This window comes from Spinacia oleracea, chromosome 5, assembly GCF_020520425.1.
Source record: "Spinacia oleracea cultivar Varoflay chromosome 5, BTI_SOV_V1, whole genome shotgun sequence".
Lineage (NCBI taxonomy): Eukaryota > Viridiplantae > Streptophyta > Magnoliopsida > Caryophyllales > Amaranthaceae > Spinacia > Spinacia oleracea.
This window is the reverse complement of record NC_079491.1, coordinates 85,649,207-85,656,820: the sequence shown is the minus strand read 5'-3', so window position 1 is coordinate 85,656,820 and position 7,614 is coordinate 85,649,207.

The following is a 7,614-nucleotide window of genomic DNA, read 5'->3' as shown; positions in this document are numbered from 1 at the left end:
TTGAGATCTATATCTCTGCGATCTACGCGGGGTTACATTTCTAGATTGACCATGATTCTCACCAGATACTTCTAAAGATCTCTGACTTTCATCCTGAATGTCATCTTGAGCATTCTCTAGAGTTTGTTGTTCGATTCGAATTTCTTCGAGGTCTACTTTTCTCCCACTTGTCATTTTGGAAATGTAATTCTTTTCCAAAAAGATACCATCTCGAGCAACAAACACCTTGTTCTCAGATGTATTGTAGAAGTAATACCCCTTTATTTCCTTTGGATAGCCCACAACGATACATTTGTGATATTTTGGATGAAGTTTGTCTGAAATTAATCGTTTGACGTATACTTCACATCCGCAAATCTTAAGAAAAGACACATTTGGAAGCTTTCCAAACCATAACTCATATGGAGTCTTTTCAACAGCTTTAGACGGAGCTCTATTTATAGTGAATGCAGCTGTATTTAGTGCATGTCCCCAAAATTCTATTGGAAGTTCGGCCTGACCCATTATTGATCTAACCATGTCTAGCAAGGTTCTGTTCCTCCGTTCCGACACACCATTCCATTGAGGTGTTCCAGGAGGAGTCTATTCTGATAGAATTCCACATTCTTTCAGATGGTCATCAAATTTATAGCTCAGATATTCACCGCCTCTATCAGACCGCAGTGCCTTAATCTTCTTGCCTAATTGATTCTCTACTTCACTCTAAAATTCCTTGAATTTGTCAAAGGATTCAGACTTATGCTTCATTAGGTAGACATAACCATATCTACTGAAGTCATCAGTGAAAGTGATAAAGTAGCTGAAACCACCCCTAGCATTTGTACTCATTGGTCCACATACATCTGTATGGATTAAACTCAACAGTTCAGTTGCTCTTTCTCCAACTTTAGAGAAAGGTTGCTTTGTCATTTTGCCAAGTAAACATGATTCGCACTTTCAATAATCCTCTAAGTCAAATGGTTCTAGAATCCCTTCCTTTTGAAGTCTTTCCATGCGTTTCAAGTTAATATGGCCTAATCGACAATGCCACGGATAGGTGAGATCTGAATCATCCTTTTTTGGCCTTTTTGGTATTTATGTTATAAACTTGTTTGTCGTGATCTAATAAATAAAGTCCATTGACTAATCTAGCAGATCCATAAAACATCTCTTTAAAATAAAACGAACAACTATTGTCTTTTATTGACAAGGAAAATCCCTTAGCATCTAAGCAAGAAACAGAAATGATGTTTTTAGTAAGACTTGGAACATGGAATCACTCTTCCAGTTCCAAAACTAGCCCAGAGGGCAACGACAAATAATAAGTTCCTACAGCTAATGCAGCAATCCGTGCTCCATTTCCCACTCGTAGGTCGACTTCACCCTTGCTTAGCCTTCTACTTCTTCTTAGCCCCTGTGGGTTGGAACATAAGTGTGAGCCACAACCTGTATCTAATACCCAAGAAGTTGAATTAGCAAGTATACAGTCTATAACGAAAATACCTGAAGATGGAACGATTGTTCCGTTCTTCTGATCTTCCTTTAGCTTTGGACATTCTCTTTTGTAATGGCCTATTCCATCACAATAAAGACAGCTTGATGTAGACTTGTCCTGCTTTGATTTAGCATTGCCCTTGGACTTTCCACCTTTCTTGAACGGTCTCCCTTTAGCCTTGAGTAAATCTTTGGTTTCACAGTCCAGTATTATCTCAGCCTTTCTGACAAGGTGAACAAATTCTGCAACTGTTTCTTCTCTTGGTTCACTTAGGTATAGTTGCTTGAAGCGACCAAACCCACTATGCAGTGAATTGAGCAAGATAGAGACTGCCATCCTTTCGCTTATTGGTGTTCCTAGCAGACTCAGGCGATCAAAATATGAAAGCATAAGATCCACATCGGACCTTAGTGGGACGCCTACCCTTTGTTTGGTGCGAAGGAGATGAACATGTGTTTCTTAGACCTCCATCCTATAACACCTGTTGGGAGAACTAACCTTTTAGACCAGCCATTGATTCAATCAACTCATGGACGTTCAGGTCCCTGTCCTCCGTGCTTCCACGACATATATCCCTCAGATTCTTGATGAGCGTAAAAGGTTCGTAAGCTACAAACCTACTAGCCCATTCATCAGGGATATTGTTCAGCATGAGACTCGTAACCTTTTTGAGATCCGCATCCCAGGCGGCTGATCTTTCAGGGGTCATGTCTCTGGCATAGTAGCTTGGCATGGGATGTAACAGTACATACTCAAGTCCATTGAGTCTAACTATTTCAACTAGCTTAGCTTCCCATTCAAGAAAATTTGTTAGGTTCAGCTTGACCATAAGCTCAGAACCCATGATGATGTTTTGATTGTTGTTTGCCATAGTTAAACTACAATAGAAAAAGAATAAACAAATAAATAATCATTCACAGTTTCTCTTAATAAACTTAAATTCTAGCATACATGCATAATTCAATGTTCATTAAGCATTTTATTCAAGTTATGTGTTCCGGCAGGTGGAATAAAATGATTCCAAGATCCTAAAACCCATTGAAGAATTAAGCACATTATGTATTTAGACTCAATTCTAAAATCTTTTAGGTAAGCAAAAGCCTTTTGCTAATAGTCTAGAAACTACTCTTGGTTGATAGGTACGTCTAAGAACTTATTAGGTAAACCTATCGATTTTGCCACGACATAAAAGGACTCCTTACTTATATCGTTGAGTTTCACCAAAACTAACATGTACTCACAATTATTTGTGTACCTTACCCCTTTAGGACCAATAAGTAACACCTCGCTGAGCGTAATCTATTACTAGATTGATGTAAAGGTTATCCAAGTAAGTGTTATTTTGGCATGACACCTTTTAACTCAATTTTTAAGTTTGGAACTTACGGCTCTTACTATGTTGGTTAGATTTTAAGTGAACTAAAATCCTTAATCATGCAACATAATCAAGTTTCGATCTCATGCATATTTAAGACATATTTAAAAGCAATAAATAACTTAAAGCATGCATAAGATAAATGTGATCTAGTATGGCCCGACTTCATCTTGAAGCTTCAACTTCAAAGTCCGTCTTGAAAATGGATGGAAACTTCGTCTTGAATTTCACCGTGGGAGGCTCCATTTTCTTCAAACAGGATCAGCTATAATTAAACTAATTACAACTATTTGATGGTACGCAGACCATTTTTGAATTGAAAAACAAATTTGGTGCATTAGACCAATTACATTCAAATGAATGGTACGCAGACCATATTTTCTATCCTATTTGGGCCATACTAGTCACTTCATAACCTGCAAAACAGTACATATACAATATATACCATTCACCCATTCATTATCATGAAGGGCCCACATAGCTGGTTAGTAAAAACACGTTGTTTGCATCACATAAATATTTGCAGCAATTAATTAAGGGCACCAATAATCTACGTACCAATTATTCAGTCCTTATTAATTCTAATCAAGTTTTTTAACCTTAAAGGATTTGTAGACCTAATCAAGAGTTTATGACTAAAATTGCTACCACTTAAACCAATAAATTCATATGCTTTACTAATTTTAAACATAAAAATGTATTTCTAGTCTAACCGGAAACATACAAATTTAATTAAAATTTAAAGCTCATATAAATTTATTATTGAATCCATTTTATTTAATTTATTTTTCAGTTGAATTAAATGAATTTAAATTAATTCAAGGTTTAATTTTAGTAAAATAATTAGTATAAATAAAATTTATAATAATTATAATATTCAAAATTAAAATCCGAGAAAATAATTTAAATTATTAATTTTAAAATTAATTAAAATTATTTCCGAACTGAAAATCTGAAATTAAAATTCAAAACGCGTCAATCGTAACACGACGAGGCAGTTGGGCTTGCGCCCAAACCCCATCGAGTTATGAGGCATCCACGCCTCATCGACTGACCGCTTGGCGCGCACGAGCAGGCCACACACATCGCAGCCATGCCAGGCCACGCTGCGCGCAGCCCGCATAGCACGACGCTACTGCTTTGCTCGCTGGGCGAGGCAGCGCGCGCTGTGGCGTACCTCGCTTGCTGCCCACACGCGTCTGCTCGCCTGGCACACGCCACGCCCTCCGACCATCGCCCATTGAGTCGCACACGCCCAGCTCCCTTGCTTCGCGCACGCGCCTCTTGCTTGTTGCTCGTTGCATTCGTACCGCATGGGCGACGAGCTCCCTTGCTCGTCGTCGCATGCCCGCACTATACAACACCCCTTAAGGGTAACACGTAGCTTCCTTTGCTTTGTGCGTGCAACATTTATGAGCGTTTTCATAAAAATTTAAAATTTTTAATTTAAAATTAACGACAAATTAATAAATCATATTAATTTCATTATTTTAGGGCGAAAAATCAAAAATTTATTAATTAATTAATTTCCGATTAACATGGATTCAAATCTAGGTCATAAAAATTTAAAATTTAACATAAATTAACAATTTTTATGGTGGATTTTAATCATGGATACCTAATTAAATTATTAATTAATTATGAAAAACAAATCAATTCTAAATTATTCGAATTTCAACAAATTAATCATAATTACAAATTAGGTTTATAATTAACAAGTCTAGGCATTCATAATTGTTAAACATATACTGTAGGTCAATAAAAAAACTCAAGATTTATCAACAAGAATCGCAAATATTCAATTTAACATCTTAAATTTACAAACTTTTGCGTTCCAAAAACTTAAACCTCCGAAAAGTCATAGTTAGGCTTCGAATTTGGGAATTCTGGGTTCGGCCAAAAATTATTATTTTTTTGTCAAAATTTTAGAATGCCTTTTACATGCAAAATTGACACAAAAATCACTCGATTTCGTTGAGTAACGAATATTCTGCCGAAAAACTGCGTACATATAATTACGAAAACTAATCACCCCTTTAATTCCTTGCAAGTTTGTAAAATTTAACCATGTTCATGCAATTTAGATTATGAAAATAATAAGAGGCTCGTGATACCACTGTTAAGTTATGATACGTATAAACATAAATCATGCGGAAAAACCATAAAGCTAGGAAACATATTATTTACACATAATCATTTAGCATAATTCAGATGTATACACTTTGTAGAGTGCCCTCCCTAGCTGCGCCCGAACCGAACAAGAACAAGTCTTTAGGACTCCAAGTGTCGTCCCTCCGTAGATAGTCCACAGCACATCTGGATCCGCCTTAAGATTGACCAACTAGAATCGCCCTTAAGGTACTATAAATTTCGGCTAATAGGGCAAGTGTTTGTGGCTGATTTTTGCTTGAAAATCTTACCTTTGAATACTTCAATCCTCGATGTAAATATGTGACCCTAGGCACCTATTTATAGAGTTATGGAAAAGGACTTGGAATCCTATTATGATACTAATTTATTTAATTAGAATCTTATTAAAACTCTATTAAACAAATTCTATCTTTATTAGGATTAAGATTTAATCATAGACCAAATTCCATTAGCTTTAGGATTTGTATTAAACCACAAGCGTTGCACGAGCACGATCATCGCACAAACCCGCGCAGGCCTTGCGGCCCACACGAGCTGGCGCTGCTCGCAGCCCACGAGCATCAGCCCGCGCGCGCGCGCCATGCCTTGCTGGGCCTGGCGTGGTTTGGCAAAATGTGTTTGGGCGCTTGGCTTGCTGGGCGTAGGCCTGGCTTCGTGCTGGGCCTTCGTCTAGCAAGTCTCGTCCGATGCTAATTCGTACGATGTGCTTCCTATTAAATTCCCGATTCCGGAATTCATTTCCGATACGATCAATATTTAATATTTTCGACTCCGGAATTAATTTCCGTTTCGAACAAATATTTAATATTTCCGTTTCCGGAATTATTTTCCGATTCAGATAATATTTCCGATTCTGACAATATTTCCGTTTCCGGTAATATTTTCGATTCCGGCAATATTTCCATTTCCGATAATATTTTCCGATACGTACCATGTTTCCGTTTCCGGCAACATCTACGACTTGGATAATATTTATATTTCCGATACGATCCATATTTCCGTTTCCGGCAATATCATCGTTACCGGAGTATTCATTTCTTGCCTTTGACGATCTCAGCTCCCACTGAAACCAAGACACGTCGATTCCGAATATCCATAGATGGAGTATTTAATTCCATTAAATACTTGATCCGTTTACGTACTATTTGTGTGACCCTACGGGTTTAGTCAAGAGTAAGTTGTGGATTAATATCATTAATTCCACTTGAACTGAAGTGGCCTCTAGCTAGGTATTCAACTCACTTGATCCCACTGAATTATTAACTTGTTAATTAATACTGAACCGCATTTATTAGACTTAACATTAAATGCATACTTGGACCAAGGGCATTATTTCCTTCATGCGACGCCTTGCTGATGGCGCTATGTGCATAATTTGTAATTATGACTGACTTATTGGAATGACTAGGTGTCTTTTGAACGTTTTTGTTCTTTGTTTTATCTTATTTGCCGTTCCTGCTTAATATTTATGATGTTGGTTAGCTCAACATATATATAGCCGACGCCCCTAAATAGGTACGGCGATTATTTGCCTTGGTGCTTATTGCCCAGGTCTTTAGCTACTTCATATAGCTATTGAAAAATGTGTATCCCCTGTGTTCTAGGTGATCAGCCTAGTGAGGGTGCTAATCTGGGCCACTTCTTAGGCCTTTAAACGACTAGTCTTTAATTCTTAAGAGAGTGTTATTGTCTGTGCCTCTTTAAAGGATTGGATAACGTATTTGACATAAGTAAAGATTCCTCAGCAAGGCCGGCTTGCAGGGAAATTTTTCATTTAAAATTCATTAAGCCGTGCTACATGATGCGTCTATAATTTGGACGTCTTCATTCTTACAAAGTACTCATTCATTAATCAAGATAATATAGATGTCAATTTTTAGAAAAAGTATTTCTTCAGGTTATCCGCATTCCAGGTACGTAAAATTGGACGCCCCTGCATATCTTGAATTCGGTAAGTCCCGTCTCGAACTTCTTCATAAATTTCGTATGGACCTTCCCAGGTAGGGGTGAGTTTCCCTTGTTCATTAGCACGTCCGACGGCTTCCATCTTCCTTAGCACAAAATCTTCAACTTTTAAGATTCTTCTAGAGACCCTTTTGTTTGTATAGTTGATGGCGTAGAGCTGTGTTCCCTCTGGTTTCTGGTAGGAAATCCAAGGCCGCTTTCATCATTTCCCAATTGGCATCTTCATCAAATAGCATGACGCGCAGAGTTGGTTCACACATTTCAATTCATAGGACAGCTTCAGCTCCATATGCTAATAAAAATGGTGTTTCTCCTGTGGAATTTTTTTCCGTTGTTCGTATAGACCATAATACATTGGGTAACTCGTCGGCCCACAACCCTTTTGCTTCATCAAGCTTCTTTTTCATCCCTTCAGAGATGATTTTGTTGAATGCTTCTACCTGTCTGTTTGCTTGAGGGCGGCCAACTGATGCAAAACATGCCGTGACGCCATGATCAGCCAACCAGCTTTCCAACTTGGGTGTCTTGAACTGTGGCCCATTATCAAAGACAATGGCCTGAGGCACGCCGAATCTTGTAATGATGTTTTTCCAGATGAAGGCTCTCACGTCCTGTGCCTTGGTGTTTTTCATGGCTTCAGCTTCTACCC